A 21,705-nucleotide genomic window follows, 5' to 3' on the forward strand; every position below is an offset into this window, starting at 1 on the left:
TATTTCTTCTACTTAGACATTGTAATTATTTATACAAACTGTCAACTTGACAAGCTCTAGAATCATCTCGGACACAAATATCTGGGTGTGTCTGTGAGGAATATTCTAGATAGAGTAATCGAGGTATGAAAACCCACCTTAAATGTGGGCTTACTGACTGTGGAGCTATGGGACCATCAACCTCCTACTCTGTTGGCCACGCCTTCCCCACCACAATGGATTTTTCTTCAAACCATAAGCTAAAAGACATCTTTCCTTGCTTAAATTGCTTTGGTTGGGTACTTGATCTCAGCAATCAAAAAAAGAGTGGGCCAGGAAGCGGTGGTACATGTCTTTAATCCCAGCACTTGGGAGGCAGAAGCAGGTGAATCTCTGTGAGTTCAAGGCCAGCCTGGTCTACAGAACAAGTTCCAGGACAGTCAGGGATACACAGAGAAACCCTATCTTGAAAATCATAAATAAATAAATAGATAAGTAGATAGATAGATAGATAGATAGATAGATAGATAGATAGATAGATAGATAAATAAATACCAACATGCATGGTACAAAATCCCAAAGGTACAAAAGCTTGATCACGGAGTGTCCCCTTTACACCCGCACACACAACATAGCCCCACCTGCTCATCTTCTCAGAACTGTTAAGTTCATATAAAAACATAGTAACGTGTGCTTGTCATGCGCTTTCTGGCATTGTGCCAATCAACACATAAATACTGAGAATCATCCTGAGAGCTGACCAGTCATCCCAGCCCTCGGGAGACTGAGGCTGTAGGGGCTCATGCTGGAGGCCAGCCTGGGTTGTACATCCAGATGCTGCGTCAGAACCACCTGCTTCCCCAAGCACCATCCTGATGTCCAAAGGGGCTGTATGAATGTACCATGTGCACCCCTCCCAGCCCCTTGTGGAAAGAGGCAATAATCCAGTTCTTTCTTCTCCCTCCCCCTAGGGTCCCAGACTCAGCATAGATAGGTACTCAACTGTCTGGTCTAAGGAGGACTCTGGCAAAAGCCCAGTCTAGATGGAGGGGCTGAATAAGCACTGGCCAAGATGGAGGGGGTCAAAGGGGGGGGAAGATGGAGAAAGGAACCTGTGGGGGAAAGCAGGGGTGATGAAATAACCTGCATTGCTGGCCAAGGAGAGCCCACCACGGGACATTCCCACGCTCTGTGCTGGTCCCAAGCATCCAAGCCCATGGAAGGGGCTCAGTCCTGCCTGGCCCAGCTACTCTTGGAAGCAGCCTCACCTTGACCTTCCAGGTCCTGTTGTCTCCCGAGTCCTCCCCACCTCCAGGAGAACATTGCCTCTGCAGATGACTCATAGGGAAGGAACTGTAAGCCACTCAATCACCCAGCCCTGCTCCTGCTGCTGGGTGCCTGCTGCTTTGTCTTTCCCTTCCAGGGGCAATTTAGGATCTGTTTTTGTGATCCTGCTCCGCCCCCTACAGCCCCCCCCGCCCCCCCACAGCGGCCGGCTGCCACCTACACAGAAGCCAACACTAACCTTTTCCCTAACTCATTGTTTACCTGAAGCAGACTGTCACTGATAAATGCCATCCCTTGCCTGGTTACTAACCAAGATGAAAAGAGAAGAAAATTAGATCATCATCATCAACAACAACAACAACAACAAAAACCCAGATCTGGGCTAGGCCATGCTGTTTCTACCGATAAGCAATAAGTTCATGCCCACACCTGAGATGCTCAGCAAAGAAACCAAAGCCTTCCTCTGTGTTTGAAAACTGGTTACAAGTGATATCTGAGCAGACCACAGATAAATAAATCAGACCACAAAGACTGAGCTTAAAATGAGCCACAGAACTAAACGCGAGACATAAAAGAAAGACTCGTAGGAGATAAAACAGATGATAGCCTTGACTCTGACACTGGCTTTCCAAAGACGTCAGCAAAGACACACTCCACGGAGGAAATAATTGATAAGCTGGTCTTTGCTAAAATTAAAAGCTTCTGGTCGGCAAATGATAATGTCCAGATGATAATTCAAGACAGGAAGAAAACATTTTTGCAAAAAGCTACCTGATCGAGGACTTGGGTCCAAAATCTACAAGCAACAAGAAAGGGAAGAGCCTCATTAAAATACAGACAAAGTACCGAACAGACTCCTCAGCCAACAGGATGTACGGCAGATAAGCGCCTGAAAGGATTCTTAGCATCCTTTGTGCTCCTGGGACTGCAAATCAGAATGGCAAAGGATGCCACCACATACCTGTGAGCATGGCCGGAATCCAAAACACTGACTATAGCCGATGGGGGGTGGGGGGGGGGACGGGAAACAGCAGGGAGCTCATTTATGACTGGTGGGAACCAGAAGGGGACTGTGTCAGAAAATCCCCACAGGGACCTGGGAAGGCTGCTTAAGGTGGCAATCCAATTCCAGGACACTGACAGTGGCAGGTAGCTCTAAGGAGGCAATAAAAGTTGCTAGGTTAGGTTAGGGTTGGGAAGAATGAATATGGGGCGGTTGAACAAGAATGAACATGGAGGGGCACTGTGTGTGTGTGTGTGTGTGTGTGTGTGTGTGTGCGCGCGCGTGTGCGCGCGAGCACCGTGTGTGTGTGTGTGTGTGTGTGTGTGTGTGTAGATCAGAGAACAACTTGAAGAAGCTGGTTCTCTCCTGCTACCATGTGTGGCCTGGGAATTAAATTTGGATCATCAGAGTTCACAGCAGGCATCTTTACCAGCTGAGCCATCTCACCTGTGTTATGGTTTTACTTGAGTTACTGATTAAAAAATGACAGAGAACTTACTTGGTTGGCATCCAGAGCTGCTCTTTTTGGGTCCTCCACAGTCGCTGAAGGTTGCACTTGACCTTTGCTATTTAGCACAGTCCTGCCAGGCTCCAGAACTCTGAGGGCTAAGAAATCTGTAGGAAGACAGGCCTACCTTAACCTGAGAAACTAGGCTTGTCGATTCCAGTGATTCTGTCCACGTCTGGAGGTCTCTGGATGAAAGGCAGTTTTGCCTAATGGTCAGCGCTCGGCAGTAGAAGCAAACTGCAGGACGTTGTTCTGCGCGAGTCTGTCTTCTTTGGAGGGAGCAGAGAGCTGCTGCTAGGAGCCAACCTGTCTCTTTTTGTTATGAAAAGTTTTTAATAATTAAATATTTAAATATCACATTCCCCAGATCTCTGAACAGTTGAGGGCTGGATTAAATATAGCTGTAGTATATTGGCTCTTGACAGGTAAGATCCAGACTTGTAAAAAGGCAGAAAGAAACTGCTGGCAATGAAAGGTTAATGTCAGAATTGACAATGTTAGAGAACAGCTTAAGGCATTTTCGTAAGAGACTTAAAAGTACATACCAGTTTAAAATATGAGACTTAGGATTTTGTAATCTGAAATGAGATGTAATGAACAATTATTATACATAGAGTGATGAGCTCAGGCCGGAAGCTGAAGATCAGCCTGCCTCAGAGGATGGGGAGGGAATGGGCGTGGCTTGTCTCTTAAAGGGACAGGGACCAAAACCATAACAACCTGCCCTATGTGTCTTTCTGACAAAAATTCCAAGTGTCCATCTGTGGAGTCAATGGTCACACAGACCCTTCCTACAAGAAGATATTTGTACCAGTGAATGTGGTACAAATCCAAAACATTGACAAGAACCATTGCCAATAGGCACAAGTAACAACAGGAAACAGGGGGGGGGGGTCTGAGGGATGATTCAGTGGTAAGAACGCTCCTGAGCAAGTGTGAGGATCTGAGTTCAAATCCCAAGCACCCATGTAAAAAGCTGGCCATAGCTGCACATGCCTGTGACCACAGCATGGGGTGGAGACAAATAGGTCGCAGGGACAGCGCAGACACTCTCCACACAGGGCATTTTCACTGTTTTGGCCCCGTGAGAATGTTTGTGTATGTCCTACGCTGTCTTTCGAAGCAAGCCTTCAAGGTGAGGCACAGTCTTTGTTTCTAACAAGTTGGTTCTCTCTGTATGTTTCTTCCTGTTTTTCTGTCAGTCTCAAGAGCCCCATTCTTGGTCTCAGGATATAAATGTTTATCACCAGCATGTTTTTTGTTTGTTGTTGTTGTTTTGTTTTTATTGAATTAACAAGCATATTGACCAGACTAAAGAAAATGTGGGGAAAGAGAAGATGAAGCCCAGAGGCCCCAGCATACTATGCATAAGAAGCAGGTTGGAGTCGCTCCGTGTTTTGGAGTGAGAACACACGGATTCAGCCCCGGAGAAGCACCTGCATGGGCACACTGTAAGTAACCCGACCTGTACATACTGCTGCTATTTGACCAGTCTAAGTTAACCTTTGATTGAGACATAAGACAGACGGGGACTCAGGAGGAATTCAAGAGGTGATAACCATGGGCCAGACACCCATACACACAGAGAGAGGGGTGGAAAAAAAATCTCACAGTGGATCTCAGAAACAAGACCAACCACCTGACCAGAGAGGGAAGACCAGACTATAATGACTGCATGCCTTTGTACCCCCTCCCTAGATAATCTGCTTCTAAGAAATGACAGACAACGCTCTGGAATATGAACTATCTTCTCAGCTCGCCAGGTCTCTAAAGAAGTTTTAAGGTTCAATTTCTGTCTCTGTTGTTTGGCTTCTGCAACAGGTAGCAAGGACTGAGTTCTGTTTCCAAAGGCCACGCATCTCGTCTTTGTGGACACCTGGGGCCTCGGACTCTGATTCCAACCACGAGTTTGAATCACCTGGGAAGCTGCGTGTCTCCTCATGGTCAGACAGATTGCTCACACAGTTAAGGTGAGCCAAGAGAACAAGGGCATCCAGGAAGGAAAGACAGAGTCTCTGGTAGCAGATGCCTGCGTGTGAAGAGGAGACACACAGGGTCACACTCTCTTGTCACATTGCTATGACTATCAGACTCTGCAGGTACACAGCACATACAGAGACATACTCAGAGAGATACGTGGATATTGGAGAGCAGAAAACATCCCCCGGGTGTGTGCCTCCAGCAGGAATGCAAATCTCTTACATTTCTCCTCACCGGTCTCAGAATATGAATATTAATGAGCAAAGAGACGCAGCGCGTTGGCAGCTGCTGTTTCTTGGTGACGGTTGGGGTTGGGTGCGCGCCGATGTGGAGGTTTTCATTGTTCTGTTTTCTTGAAGAATCTGTTGTTACACATAAAATCAGACTGAGTGCCATGTGAATGATTAGCCTGAATTTGTCAACCACTCAGATTCTGGAATGGAAGCTAGAACTGCATGTATATTAATTCTTCTATTTTCTTTAGTAAAAACGGCTTTATTAGGGTATCACTTAACTGCTATACAATTTAGCCACCTGCACCGTCCACGGGTTTCTCTTATAGTCCAAGTGTGTGGCCATCAGCACAAGCTAGTTCAGAAAGCCCGGACTGCTTAGTTCCTGTCCTAGTTTGTTTTCCGTTGCTAGGAGCAACACCAGGTCAAAAGGCAACCTGGGGAGGAAAGGGTTTGCTTCATCTTACATTTATTTCCAGGCCACAATCTACCACTGAGAGAAGTCAGGGCCTGCACCTGAAGGCGTAACATGGAGCTGAAACCACGTAAGGAAAAGAAAATCAGGAAAAACAAACCATGAGGATGTTGCTTATTGGCTCGTTCACTGGCTCCTACTCAGCTGACTTGCTTATAATGCCCAGGCCCACCTGCCTAAGGATGGAGCCGCCCGCAGTGGGCTGGGCCCTCCAGATCAATCATAAGACAGTTTCTCATAGCCACGGCCACAGACCAAGCTGACTGAGACAACTTCTGGGTTGAGGTTCCCTCTTTCCATGTGACTCGAGGTGGTGTAACTTAACAAAGAAAGCTGATACAGAAAGCTATTGAGACACATTTCCCGCATCCCCTCCAGTCCTCAGCAGACACAAATCTACTTTCTGGCTATAGGTTTGACTAGTCTGAACATTTCATTTATACGGACTATGTAGCATGTGGTCTTTTAACTGAGGCTCATCCACCATGGAGCAGGCATCAGTACGCGGGCTTACATAATATGTTCCATAACATACATATATTTTATTGTTTATCCTTTGGCCCTTCCATGAACATTTAGTTTTTTAACACCACTTGGCTATTACAAACAATGCTGCCATGAACATGGGCATACAAGTTTGTGCCTGAATGTTTATTTTTGATTCTTCTGGGTATAGGCCTAGCAGTGGAATTGCTGGCTTATATGGCGATTCTGTCGTTGGGTTTCCTGAAGAAGCCTCAAGCTGTTTTCCATAGTGGCACATCACCGATGAATTCACTTCCTCCTCATCCTCGCCAGTACCGGTCCCTTGCCTTCTTCAGTAGGATGACGGCAGCATCTTCGTCCCTTTAGCTCCAGTTCGCGTCGCCCTAATGTCTAAGATACGGAGCATCTCTTACGTGCTCGCTGGCTTCCTTGGGGAAATAACTATACAAGACCTTCACCCATTTTCAGCTAGGCTCTTTGTCTTTCTTCGGTGGGGTTCATTTGTTTCCTTGGGGAATATTTTCGGCCCAATTGTCTACACCTGTCAGTAAGGCTCAGCCGTTCAGGTTTTCCCTAGGGTCGCTATTGCTGTGATGAAACACGTGACCAAACAGCTGGGGGAAGAAAGGACTCATGTGGCCCACACTTTCTTAGCACTGTTTGTCTGTTGGAGGAAGTCAGGACAGGAACTCACACAGGGCAGGAGCCTGGAGGCAGGACCTGATGTAGAGGCCATGGAGGGGTGCTGCTAGCCGGCTTGTTCCCCACAGCTTGCTCAGCCTGCTTTCTTATGGAACCCAGGAGGAGCCCCATCCATAATGGGCTGGGCCCTCCAGCATCCATCCCTAATTAAGAAAATGCCCTACAGGCTTTGCCTACAGCCCAATTTTATGGAGGCGGCTTCTTAATTGAGGTTCCCTCCTCTCAGATGACTTTAGCTTGTGTCAGTTTGACATAAAACAAGTCAGCCCAGAGTTCAACTTCATATCCCCAGAGTTATCACTAAATGACAAGGACCCGTCCCTGTTTGGACCGGTGCTGCCACACTGCATGGCGCTGCTGTCCCTGGCTACAAGCTCTGTCCTCCTTCACGTCATCTGGAAGTAGAATTTAGACAAATACTCACCCTGGGTGCCGGAGAAGGACGGATCTAGTCAATGCATAATCACTCCATGAATAGAGTCTGATGCTAGCGAGATTATCATTCATTTTGGAAAATAAAAGGTCTCAAACATCCCCCTTTCAATAAAGCAAACTTAAAAAAAAAAGGAAAATTAAAAATTTATACGGATCACCGAGGTGGCCGATAATTTTTAGTGTCGCGTACAACATAATCTTGATAGGATATACGGGCTCCACTGAAGTCTGTTTCTGTGGAGAGGGGTCTACCCCCGCCCGCACGGCCCGCTATGCAGATCGCGTGTCTGTTGGAGTCAGGTCACCACGCTCTGCTTGCCTCAGCCACCTGCATGTGGGCCTGGGAATCTGAACTCTGACCCTCACTGGAACAAGCAGGGGAGGAAAGCTTTGGTTTGGAAGCCTCTGAGATGTCAGGCAAAGCCAGGGTACAAGAAGAATGATCGTTTTGGAAGTCTTTGAGAAGAGGCAAATATGGGTGTGTTAAGAGTCTCTCCTTCAAGTAGGCCCAAGAGATGTTTAAGAGTGCTGTCAGGCTAGAATTATCCTGATTGCTTTATTTCTGGTTATTATCTGACTGTTGCAACAAAGTGCAGCTTAGCCCTGTTGTACCACCGGCCTCAAAATGCCGTTTCCAGAATTCCCATCACAGGCCCACGGAGGGGTCTCTTTCTGGCCATGTCTTTATCCAGGAGGAGCCAAGAGGGCCAGTGAGCATCAGCCACATCCATCTAGAACTTCCCACCACAGTTTTCACTCAAGGGAAGCGTGCCTTGCTGAAGGGCCATTCTGCAGTGGCAGCAGAGGCAGCTCCTATGCACAGTAATTGGGCAGTTCTCAGCGGTCAGGCTAACACGATGGCTTATTATGCATTTCAAAAGGATACACATGAAAACTGCAATAACACATGTGTTGTCTATAATGTGGTGTTAAGGGAATCGTTGTGTAGAGACCCTACGCATGATTTTGCAATGTGGGAACCAGAAATGGAGCCGCCCGGAAGGAGTTCCCCAGAGCATACCCAGTAATCGCCTGTGCACAGCACGGTTGAGGGGCGCTTTGTTTTCTTCCTGCTGTGTAAAACATTTGCTTTTAAAGGTTATTTGTTACTTTCAGATTGCCGTGTGACTTTTCCTAGGGAGATGTAAAGAAACGTCTGCTTGGCCTGGCGGTGATGGGGTACGCCTTTAATTCCAGTAGCAGGCAGATCTCTGAGTTCAAGGACAGCCTAGTCTACAGAGAAAGTTCCAGTACAGCCACAGTTTCATAGAGAAACCTTATCTCAGAAATCAAAAAACAAACAAATGGAAAACAAAAAGGAAGAGGAGGAGGAAAAGAAAGAAAGAGAAAGTTCTATTCACTCCAGACAGAGAAAGCACAGACAAACCAAAGAGATGACTCCGCCCAAATCCAGCTCACAGGGGATACTTACAACAGGAGCATGGGTGACTCTTGGGTGGCTACATCACCAAAAAGTCCCCTTGGGTACGTTATGGAGCAAGTGACCACAGAGGCGTCCCACCTGAGACAATCTTAGGGCATTTCAGATGGCTTCACGAGCGTCATGGACTCTGTAAGCCTGCACCTCCTCCTCCTTCTTCCATCTTCTTTCTCCCTCCTCCTTCCCTTTTCCTACCTTCTCCCTCCCTGAAAGAATGCTAACAGCCTCAGCCTCCTGAGGTCTCCAGACGGCAATCACAGCCACTCTGACTCAAGATGGTCAGGTCCAGCCTGGACGAAATGGCTGCAGTGCATGTTACCAAATCCTTGCTCCAGAAAGAATGCCATGTTATTGCTGTGAGTGATCACTACTGCTTCTCACATCTGTTTCTCTAAACACGGCTTTAGTGGCAACCATCTCTCTTACCTGGGGAACAGTTCACCTTGTCCAAAAGTCAAGCACACACAGACAATTTGAAATCTCCAAGTTTTGTCTTTTATCCATGGCTGAGTCAGCTTCGGAAGGCAAAATACTGTGGGGTGGGCATTGACAAAACATTGGGTGTTGGCCTTTGACACGTCAATCAATATGGCCTGGATAAAAATGTAGAACATTCCAGAAAAATAAATCAGCACAGAGCAGGTAGAATTGATGCATCTGAAAGCACAGTCCTGAAAACTGGGTTTGGAGCCTTGTCCTGCTATCAACCGACTATGTTATGTTAGTAAAAGCAGGTCCCCTCGAGTGGCCTCTGTTTATCTATAAAAAGAGGAAATTCAACAAGGTCCTTAAGGTCTTGCTACCATTAACAAGCTACAAGCCTCATTCAAAGAGGTTGACAACCTTAGAAGTAATTATTCTGTAGAAAGCATCTTTTTTTTTTTTTAAGAACTCTTGACAGAGGAATTTAAAATGTCTGAAAGACACTTAAGGAAATGCTCAACATCCTTAGCCATCAGAGAAATGTAAATCAAAACAACTCTGAGATTTCATCTTACACCTGTAAGAATGGCCAAGATCAAAAACACTGATGACAACTTATGCTGAAGAGGATGTCAGGTAAAGGGAACACTCCTCCATTGCTGGTGGGACTGCAAGCTGGTACAGCCCTTAGGATATCAATCTGGTGATTTCTCAGAAAATTAGGACACAACTTACCTCAAGACCACTTTGGGGTATATACCCAAAGGATGCTCAATCATACCAAAAGGACATGTGTTCAGCTATGTTCATAGCAGCATTATTAGTCATAGCCAGAACCTGGAAACAACCTAAATGCCCCTCGACTGAAGAATGGATAAGGAAAATGTGGTACATTTACACAATGGAATACTGCACAACAACAACAAAAAAATATGACATCTTGAAATTTGCGGGCAAATGCATAGATCTAGAAAACATATTGAGTGAGGTAACCCAGACCCAGAAAGACAAATATATGTACTCACTCATAAGTGGCCTTTAGACATAAAGCAAAGGAAACAAGCCTACAAATCACAATCCCAGAGAACAACGAGGACCCTAAGAGAGACATGAATAGATCTAATGTACATGGAAAGTAGAAAAGGACAAGATCTCTGAGAAAATTGAGAGCATGGGATCATAGGAGAGAGTAGGAGGAGAGAGGAAGGGAGAGGAGTGGAGAAAAAATATGGCTCATAAAAACAATTTTAAAACTTCAAAAGAAGAGAAAGCATCCTCTTTTTTAAAAGATTTGTTTTGTGTATCTCTGTGCCTGCTTGTCTGTGTGCGCACCATGTTCATGCAGTGCCAGAAGAATCCAGCAGAGGGCGCTGAACTGGAGTTACAGCTGGTTATAAATTGCCTACTCTAGGTGCTGGGAACTGAACCCAGGTCCTTTGCAAGAGCAGCAAAGTGCTCTTAAGTGCTGAACCATCCCACCAGCCCCCAAAGGATCCCCCTTTGTGTGTGTCTCTAAGTGTGAGACTCTAAGAAGGCGGCCAGGAGAATGTGTCCTCAGTAAACAGAAGGCATACTCATTAGATGATGTGAGTGAATGGAGATATTCTATACGTTCTTGTTTGTGGTCGCAAAAATACAAACAATGGAGGTTCAACAGAAAGGGAGGGGTTAAGAAAATCATGTGACAGCCCCCCCAAAGCAATGTCCAGCAGTCATTTAAAATTATGCAGAGCTATACCATTTGATGTAGCTATTCATAACATATGCAGAACATCTATAAAAATCTACACAGTGTACCTTTTTGAACTCTATCTACACATACCTTTTGGAAAGTTAATAGTAATTATTTTTATGATAGTGAAGTTGCTCTAAGATTTTTCTTTTGCTTCATTTGTGATTTTTTAAAAAATAAACATTCCTGTTTCTTTTCAAGACTTACTTTTTCGTGTGTGTGTGTGTGTGTGTGTGTTCAGGTGCCCGAGAAGACTGGAAGAGGGCATGGAGGCACCTGATGTGGGTGCTGGGAACCACACACAGGTCCTCTGTGCTCTTACCTGCTGAGCCATCTTCCCAGCCCCTTACTTGTAAATTTTAACTTTCTAAAAATAAATGTGATTTAATTTAATTAAAATGTGATTTAATTTAATTAAAATGCTTAATGAGAACAAATACACAGGACCAATAGGAGATGCACACACACGCAAGCATACATGTACATAAAACCTACATATAAACATGTATACATGCACACACAGAGAATCTCTGTGATATTAGCATATGTGCTTTTATGTCTATAAATGCATGTGCATGTGCACACGCAGAATATCACTGCGATATTAACTTATGTGTTTGCATGTGTATAAATGCATGGGCATGGTAAGATGTATTTTAAGGAACTGACTCATTTGACCATGTGGCTAATAAGTCAAAAATCCAGAACGCGGGCCAGCAGTCTGGAAGCTCAGATGGGTGGCTTCATTTTTATCATTTTCTATTTTTAATTTTATTTTGATTTTGTGTGTATTAGTGTTTGCCTACATGTATGTCTGCATATCACATGTATGCAGTATCCACAAAGGCTAGAGGAGAAGGCATTGATTCCCCTGGGACTGGCGTTACAGACAGTTGTGAGCTACCATGTGGGTGCTGGGAATTAAACCTGGGTCCTCTGGAAGAGCAGCCAGTGCTCTTAGCCACTGAATCATCTCTCCAGCCCTGGATACATTCTTTTGAGGCAGAATTTCTTCTTCTCTAGGAAGCTTCAGTTTTGCTCTTTAAGGCCTTCAGCTGGTTGGCCAAGGCCTACCCTCTATCAAGGATGATCACCTGGAAATCAGCTGACGGCAGAGTCTGGTCTGTAGCTCCCTGGTAGAGCATTTGCCTAGCCGGCATGAAGCCCTGGGTCTGATTCCCGGCACCATGAATAAATACTGTCAGCTGACCACAGATGTCAGTGAGGCCTACAGAATCCCTGCCAGTAACACCTAGATTCGTGGCTGACCGAACAATTGGGTGCTGTGGTCTTGCCAACTTCCCGCATACCACTAGCCAGAGAAGTTCTGACTTTCAGCAGTGAAGGATAGTAGGGAGACAAACACTACGTCTGACTTTTAGCGCTGAAGGGCAGTTACAAGGCAGACACTTTGTGATTCACTGGTAGCCTGGTAATGAGGGGCAGTAACCCCAAGAGTTCCTGCAGGAACCTGGAAGAACAGAACTCTCTGTCCCTGTGTGAGCAATGGGGAGGGAGGGTCACAGCTGGAATGTCTGAGACGGGGCAGTGGGAGGAAGTTTAGCACCCCTGGGTGTGAAGAGGAGTTTAGGTTAAGTTCAGCCTAATGTCAAGGGGCACAGGAGTATCCCCATGACATCTGGGGCTAAGGAGCCTGCCTTTGTTTTCGCACACCAGGGGCCATGGACTGTCACCTGCTGGCCCACCGTCAGCGCAGTATGCTTTCCCCATGGATCCTTAAGTCATTAGCGGTTCCAAATTAAACAGCCGAATGATCTCACTGCAGGAAAAAGAAGCACACAGTGGGTCCCAGGTGACTGATGGGATGTTCAATGGCGAAAGTGAGGGTAGGCAAGATGGTACAGAAAGTGAGATGGTAAGTGTGCCCAGTCAGCCATGGCAGACACACCCTGGTAAAGCCTTGGTGCTCCATTTGAGAAAAATCATGGGGGGGGGGGGGCAGTGGGGGAGGGGGAATGACAATGCTTGACTCTCAAACAGCAAACAAGGAGAAACACATTCTTGTGCTTTCTTTCTCAGTTCTGGCTGATCAAGCCCTGAAAGGCCAATGTTTTCAGCCTTCCAGAAAGCTGACGGCCGCTACACATTCTCTGTGCTTCAGACTGTTTCTGCAAGGAGTGTGTGTTACTTTCATAGCCGAGGGTAGGTCATAACTAAAGCTCTGTCAGGAGGGGCTGGAGAGGGGAGCAGTGGAGAGATCATTGACTTCTCTTGCAGAGAGCCCAGGAATGATTTCCTCACCCACAGAGGCTCACAACAATCCATAACTCCAGCTCAAAGGGATCCTTCTTTGGACACCAGGCATGGACCTGATGCACAGACAGACAGAGAGAGATGTAAGAAAACACCCATATACATAAAATTCGAAGTAAAAATATCTATCAGGAGACCCTTGATCTCAAGGTATTTTTTAATTTTTAATTATAGTGTGTGTGTGTGTGTGTGTGTGTGTGTGTGTGTGTGCGTGTGCGCGCACACGAGTGAGTACAGATGTCTGAAGAGGCCAGAAAATGGCATCAGAGCCCTTGGATCTGGAGTTTACAGTTATGAGGCCCCCAATGTAGACGCTGGCAACCACATCTGGGTCTTCTGCAAGAGTGACATGTGCTCTTAACCACTGAGCCATCCTTTCCAGTCCCTTAAAAGAAGAGCTTGAGGACACATGCTTTTTCTCTTTCCCTCCAATGGAAAAAAAAAAAAAAAAGAAGCTGTGCTAACCAGTAATGCAGAGGGACCATCAAGGGCTGAGCCGGATACCGGAGAAGGATCATTGGGTGAGAAGCCTAAGGACTTCTCGGGGAACGAAAGCAGATGGGAGAAGGGAAACGACCAGCAGGGTTTACACAGATGCGATTTCCCAAGGGCAATATGACAGTTTATTAATTATAAATGTGCACACCCAGATGGGCAGCCACCCCGCAGACTGGGGGTTTATCCTAAAGGAAGAAAGGACAGGTGGACAAAGAGGCACACTGTGGCACATGCGGCATGCCTCCTTGTTTATGGTTCCAAGGTTTATTAAGTTTTACCCCCATCCTTTAACCTTTCCTAACTCAGATGCTCCCTCTACAAGCAAGAAATCACGTAAACATTTTTCCATTACTATTCTATGTGAATCTTGTCCTGTGCTGGGCCACTGGTACATCCAAATGACACTTATTTCTCCCTGGATCAAGTTTCATAACTCCAAGGGACTTGACAGAGGACATCTCCAGAGGGACAGACAGACAGGTCCTCTGTTGTTAGATGCAACCAGCTCCTTAAAATGTGCCACACTGTGTGTTAACTTACGCATTTCCTTGCCAGCTTTTCTGTTCTAGTTTCCAATTTCCTTTCCTTTTTTTTCTTTAACTATCCATCCTTCTATTTTCCCAACCTTTTAGTGATACGCTGTGCTCTGTGGGTCTGTCCTCCCCCTTCTTTTGTTCTGAAGACCTCACCCCCACAGTTTTATCATTTCCTTTATTGTTATCTGTGCGTGTGATGTGTAGGTGTTGACGTATGCCATGGCATTGGTCCTCTCTCTTCACTTGTAGGTTTCAGTGTTCCAGCTCAGCTCCTTAGTCTTAGACAGCGAGCGCTTCACCCAGGAAGCCACCTCACGAGGGCCACATAGCTGTCCTAGAACTCTCCTGCTCTGCCATCTACAGTTAGAATTCATCGTTTGCTGGTTTCCCTCTTTTCTGGTTTACCCTTACATTCTTCCGGAGCACACCCTGGAATAACTTTCGTGTGTGTGTGTGTGTGTGTGTGTGTGTGTATTTATTTATTTTTAAACGATCTTTTCTCATTTTACATACCAGTCCTAGTTCCCACTCCCTCTGCTCTTCCCATTCCCTCCATCTTCCTCCCCCCACCATCCACTCCTTAGAGGGGGTAAGGCTTCCCATGGGGAGACAACAAAGTCTAGCTCATTGCTTTAAGGCAGGATCAAAGCCCTCCCCCACTATATCTAAGCTGAGCAAGGTCTCCCTCCAAAGAGAATGAGTTCCAAAAAAACCAGTACAAGCAGTAGGGAGAAATCCTGGTCTTACTGCCAGTGACCCCACAATCTTTGCCCCAGTCATACAATTGTCACCCACAAATGAGGGCCTAGTTTGATCCTATGCTGGTTAACTCTCTGTCAGGCTGGAGTTGGTGAGCTCCCAGTAGCTCAGGTAAACTGTTTCAGTGGGTGTCCCCATCATGGTCTTGACATCTTTGCTCATATTCTCACTCCTCTTCTTCGACTGAACTTTGGGGGCGCAGCCCAGTGCTCCACTGTGGATCTCTGCCTCTACTTCTATCAGTTGCTGGATAAAGGTTCTATGGTGACATTTAAGGTAGTCATCAATCACCGGGCAGTGGTGGTACATGCCTTTAATCCCAGCACTCGGGAGGCAGAGGCAGGCAGATCTCTGTGAGTTCAAGGCCAGCCTAGTCTACAAGAGCTAGTTCCAGGATACGCTCCAAAGCTACAGAGAAACCCTGTCTCGAAAAACCAAGAAAAAAAAAGGTCATCAATCTTTCTTTTTAAAAAAGAAAACATTAAAAGCAGAAAGAACCCAGTACAATGGCCAGTGTGACCGTGTGAACAATGTACAGTTGAAAAACCCTCTGAGTTTAAAAGCCCTCTAAGTTTAAACAAATCAATCCCTTAAAGAAAGTGGGGCCCACCAAATTGATAAAAAAAAAAAAAAAAATGAAAGCATCCCATGACTAGTAACTGAGTCAAGAGGAAAAGGAACCTTTTCAAGAAGAACAGTCAGATAGTGTCACTAAAAAAAATCCACCAATTATTTAAGGAATAGACGAATTTTTGTTTTGTTTGTTTTGTTTGAGATAGGGTTTCTCTGTGTAGCTTTTTGGAGCCTGTCCTGGAACTAGCTCTGTAGACCAGACTGGCTTCCAACTCAGAGATCTGCCTGCCTCTGCCTCCCGAGTGCTGGGATTAAAGGCGTGCGCCACCACCGCCCGGCAGGAATAAATGAATTTTATTTATTCCCTCAAAGAAAGAGAAAAAGGTGAAGCGTACCTGAATCTTCTACTTTTATGGACAGCACAGCCTCGGCGAACCTGGATATCAAGCCCCAAGGAAAGAACACATGAAAAAGGAAGCCACGGCCTCTCTTGCTCTTGTAAACACTACGGTAGGGATATGTACAGCACAGCTCATTCTCTTTCTAGCCTCCCTCATGTTTGTGTGGCTGGGGGACTGTGCTCTGAGCAATGTGACAAGAAAGAGCACTGCCTACAGTCCGGAGCCAAGGCTGATGATGGGCAGGGCGGGAGGATATCTGTGTTTCTGAGTTCCTTAGGAAGCAAGCGTGCGTGCTTGCGCGCGTGCGTGCGTAGACCCGAGTTGATGTTGGTGTCTTCCTCTATTGCTCTCCCCTTACGTTTTGAGACAGGGTTTCTCTCTCTCTATCTGAATCCAGCATTCACTTATTTTTTAAGTTGCCAGCAAGTCTCGGGGATCCTCCTTGTCTCCTCCCTCCCACGTCCATCGCTGGTGTCACCAGCACCTGTCTGGCTTTTCACATAGGTGCTGGGGATCCAAACTTAGGTCCTCATGCGGGTGCCATCACCCCAACCTTCATAGCAAGGCTTTTTTTTTTTTTTTCCGAAACAGGGTTTCCCTGTAGTTTCTAGAGCCTGTCCTGGAACTAGCTCTTGTAGACCAGGCTGGCCTCGAACTCAGAGATCCACCTGCCTCTGCCTCCCGAGTGCTGGGATTACATAGCAAGGCTTTTTATGAGCTTTTATTTTCTCTACATTCTCCATCCCTGTCCACTGAATAAGACAGAGAGATCCAAAGTCTCCGAGGCACTTGCGTGGTGGGTGGGGGAGGGGAGCCCAGATCCTTAAAACAGAAGGTACATGATCACCAAGAACTTGACTGTTACAGAGAGAGAGAAAAAAATGAAAGTCTGATGTTCATACCGTAGGAAATTTGGAATGTACCTATTTCAGCCAGTAGCATTATCCTTAATATGAAATTGCTAGTTTGAAGTAGGGACTTCAATAATAAAACCAATTTGACGGTTGAGGGGCAAGCTGTTAGAAAATAGAAATCGTAGGCCAAGCTAACCTTTGGCAAGTCATTTGGTAAAACTGCCACTTGGGTAACTCGGAAGGTAGGCTGTGTGCCCACTCCAGTCTGAAAATGGTCGGATGGGTACAAGTGTCAGTTCTTAGTTGTTGCCTTTGGCAGGTGTTACAAAGAATTAAGCACAAGACAGAAACACTGGGCCTGAGCGCAGACACAAAGAAACAGATGAAGCGCCCAAATGAAGGGTGAGGGTTCGCACGAATCACCAGCTTGTGATTAATTACTCAGAGGGATTCTGAGCATCCTGTTTACCAGGCAGCTCTCATTAAATGGGAGTAGAAACCTGGAGGGCGAAGGCGATGAAGAAGGCTGGAAAATCATGACTGCAGCTGTGAGATCCAGCTCACAGGTGACCAAGCAGCAGCGCTGGGACTCCTCTGAGTTCAGATACATATTAAGGGAGAAATAAACATGTCTTCAAAGACCTGGCCCAAAAGTCTAAAATCCCCACCGGGACGATTTAATAGTGGCTAACGTCGTCATTTTTGTTAGTATAGCAATGGCATTGGAGTTGAATTGCCACTAGAAAAAAATAACGTGGATCTAATCTCTCTTCCTTTCTTATTGCCGTGTGTGTGTGCGTGTGTGTGTGTGTGCGTTTGTGTGTGTGTGTGTCTATGTGAGTTTATACGTACACCAAGTTCATGCAGAATCCCACAGAGGCCAGAAGAGATGCACACACTTACATATACACAGACAGGCACAGGCACACACACACACACACACACACACACATAAATAATGTACTAAAAAGGAGGCAGGGTCTGACTATGTAGTTCTGACTAGCCTGGATCTCACTGGAAAGACCAGGCTGGTCTGGAACTCTAAATGTAGACCAGGCTAGCCTTCAACTAAGAGATTTGCCAGCCTCTGCCTCCTCAGTGTGGGGGTTGAAGGCGATGCACCACCCGCCACACTGGACTAAAATTTTAATTTGAAAGGAAATAATAGAAAATTTAGAACTCATGCGTTTGTTTAAGATTTATTTTTATTTGTATGTTTATGTGACATGTGAGCGTGTGTGCGGGAAAGGGCATCAGATCACCTAGAACTGGAGTTACAGGTGGTTGTGAGCCCCTGACACAAGTCCAGGACTTGAACACGGGTACATGGCTCTTAACCACGGAGCCATCTCTCCAGCCCTTCCACTGTATTGTCAAAATATCAGTGAGCCACTGCTTGATGTGGCAAACGAGCAATTGTAGCAATGTAAACGTTAAAGGGACAGCGTACCTGTTCTGTGTGCTGTGATCTTACATTCCTGCAGCAGTGTGCCCTGTGTGCCCAATCTGAGCTCTAGCTTTTCAATCATAAAGCTGTAAAATAGTAAACCAGGAGGGCAGCACTCCTCTGTAGTCCTAGCCATTCAGAAGGCTCGAGAAGAAAGATCGCTGGCGTCCAGGAATACAAGCCCAGTCTGTGCCTATGGTAAGACTACAGGCTGGGGAGACAGCTCAGCAGGGAAGAGCGCTTGCATCTGGGTCCCAGCACCCACATGAAAAGCCAGGTGTGGCAATGAGTGCCTATAATCCCAGCACTAATGGGAACGGAGACTGGAGGCTTGCTGAAGCTTGCTGGCCGCAAGGCTGGAGGAAAAACATTGAGGTCCAGGTTCAATGAGAGACCCTGTCTCCAGGGGATAAGCGGGAGAGTGGTAGAAGACCTGATCCTCTGGCCTTTGTGTGAACACACACATACACACACATGCACACACACACGGGGGTGGGTGGCAAGAGAGACAGAGAAAGGAGAGAGAGAGAGACAGAGAGAGAGAGACAGAGAGAGAGAGACAGAGAGAGAGAGACAGAGAGAGAGAGAGAGAGAGAGACAGAGAGAACTAACTCAAAGTTTGGCTCTGTAGCTCCAGCACAGACTTTTCTAAAGTCCTGCCAGGGGCCCTCTCTGCAGTAATTAAGCCACAGACTGTGTTCACATTCTGGTGCAGGAGACAGGAGCACTGAACCCTTCATTATGAGGTAGAACATTAGTGCCATTCAGCTCTTTGTATTCTTAAGCCCATTGCACAGAGATGGAGATATTTCGGAACGTTTAATATCATTTTATAAATAGTTTAAAAGCCCACTTTAAACATTTGATGATCAGGGATAGATGATCTCTTGCCTAACATGTACAAGGCTCTGGGTTTGATCCCTGGCACTGCAATAAATAAAACAAGCAAGCAATTAAGTGGTTTTCTGATGAACTCAGAACCCTGAAATTACAGCGCCTTCACCAGTGAAAAATGAATCATCGGGGTTATCGTTGGGTTGATTAGGAAAACTATTTAGATTTTTCACTAAATATTTTATTTTGCAATGATTTTTGGATTTACAGGAAGGTTTCAAAGAGAGTTTGTGGAGTTTTGCATATGCCTCACCTACCCTCCCCCAATGGTAACACCACACAGCACAACTGTGGCACATTTATCAAAAGCAGGAAATCAACACCGGTGCAAAGCAGTTAATTAAGCCATAGACCCTCTGTGGATTGCACTGATTTCCCCATTAATATTCCTTTTCAGTCGCCGGATCCAGGCTAGAGCTGTACTTTAGAATCACTCACCCTATCTCCCTGGTCTCCTCCTGTGAGGAGAGGTTTCCTCGTGACCTTGAGCGTTCCAAAGAGCAGAAAGGGGTCTGTATTGGAGCGCGTTCCTCAACTCCTGTTCAGCCAGTGTTCTTTGGTCAATAGACTGAGGTGGGCTTTCACAAGAGGACTTTGGCAGTTTGGCTGTAATTGGCCCCCATAATCTCACAGGGAGTGGCATTATTAGAAGGTGTGACTTTGTTGGAGTGGGTATGACCTTGTTGGAAGAAGTGTGTCACTGTGCTGGTGGGCTTTGAGGTTTCTCATGCTCAGGATACCGGCCAATGTCTCAGTTGACTTCCTGTTGCATGCAAGATGTACGATTCTCAGCTTCTTCTCCAGCACTGTCTTCATGTATGCTGCCATGCTCCCTGATATGATGATAATGGACTGAACTTCTGAAACTGTAATCAAGCCACCCCAATTAAATGTTTCCTTTGTAAGTGTTGCCATGGTCAGAGTGTCTCTTCACATCAAAACAAAAACATAAAAACAAAACAAAACTTTCTAAGACAAGGATCATAGAGCCAGATGCTCCCCTGATCATCTCCCATCAAGATATTTGCCATATTGTTATGATAACTCCCTGAGAAGATCAACCCTCAGCCTTTGGGAAACCTGTGTCTGCCATCTTTCTTGACTGTAAAGTTATCACTTCCCCAGCCTCGACCTTGAGTTATACCCACTAAGATAAGAAAGGGAGGAGCCGTAGAGATGGCTCAGCAGTTAAGAACATTGGCTGCTCTTGCAAAGGACCCAGGTTCAGTGTCCAGAACCCACAGGAACAGCTCATATCCCCAGTTCTTATTATGCTATAATTTGATTCTTGAAGGAGGTGTGCTGATCCAGGGCAGAGCCGTGGGAGTGTGCTCCATTTCACTCCTAAGAACAATTTAAAGGTACAGTCATATAAAATCTCTTTCTGGGATTGTCTTAGCTACTGTTCTATTGCTGTGAAGAGACACCATGACAAAGGTAACTCCCATAAAAGAAAACATTAAATTGGAGTTTTGCTTATAGGTTCATGGGGTTAGTCCATGACCATTGTGGCATGGTAGCAGGCAGGCAGACAGGCAGGCATGGAGCTGGAAAAGTAGCTGAGAGCTTTATGTTCTGATCTGCAATTAGAGAGGGAGTGCTCAAATGGGCCCAGCATGGGCTTTTAAAACATCTAAGCCCATCCCCAGTGACACACCTCATCCAACAAGGCCACACCCCCAATCCTTCCCAAACAGTTCCACTAAGTAGTAACTAGGTATTCAAACATATGAGCCTAGGAGGGCCATTCTCATTCAAACCACCACAGAGATGAACTATAGCAAAAATGTGTTGAGAACATCTAATCTGTAAGAAGACCTAGATCACATACATTGAGCTTAGCACACAGAGCCATGGTACCCCAAGTACCCACTGCCTCAGCCAGCCCCCATTACAGTGAACCATCTCCTGCCATCACCAGATTGGAAGCTCTGTTTGTTTGACAACGTGCTCAAACTGTTATTAGAGAGAGAAAACAAAATAATTGAGTATGCTTCCTTCTAGGAGTCCCACAAAGGAACGTATCCTTAGCAGATGTCTTTCTGCTTTCTGACTCCAAGGCAAGAATGGTCTGTGTTGATGTGGTTTAAAGAAAAGGAGCTACATTTACACAATGGAGTACTATTCAATGGAAAAAAATGACGCCTTGAAATTTACAGGCAAATGGATGGAACTAGAAAAAACCATCTTGAGTGAGGTAACCCAGAACCAGAAAGGCAAACATGAACCTTTATCCAGCAGCTGATGGAAGCAGATACAGAGATTCACAGCTAAGCACTGGACCAAGCTCCCAGAGTACAGTCAAAGAGAAAGAGAGGAGATAATATGAGCAAAGGGGTCAAGACGATGATGGGAAAATCCACAGAAATAGCTAATCTTTGAGCTAGTGGGTGCTCACTGACTCCAGACTAAGAGCAGGGGGACCTGTGTAGGACCAGACTAGGTCCTCTGAATGTGGGTGACAGTTACACGGCTTGGACAGTCTGTGGGTCCACTGGCAATGAGACCAGGATTTATCCCTAGTGCATGAACTGGCTTTTTGGAGCCCATTTTCTATGGAGGGATACCTTGCTCAGCCTAGATACACGGGGGAGGGCCTTGATCCTGCCTCAAAGTGATGTGCCAAACCTTTTGACTCCCTATGGGAAACATTACCCTCTCTGAGGAGTAGGTGGGGTGGGGTGGAATATAGGGGGAGCAGGAAGAGGGCAGGAAATGGGAACTGGGATTGGTATGTAAAATGAGAAAAGATTTTTTAAAAAATAGAGTGTAATATAAGATTTAG

This window comes from Arvicola amphibius, chromosome 13 (genome assembly GCF_903992535.2).
Source record: "Arvicola amphibius chromosome 13, mArvAmp1.2, whole genome shotgun sequence".
NCBI lineage: Eukaryota > Metazoa > Chordata > Mammalia > Rodentia > Cricetidae > Arvicola > Arvicola amphibius.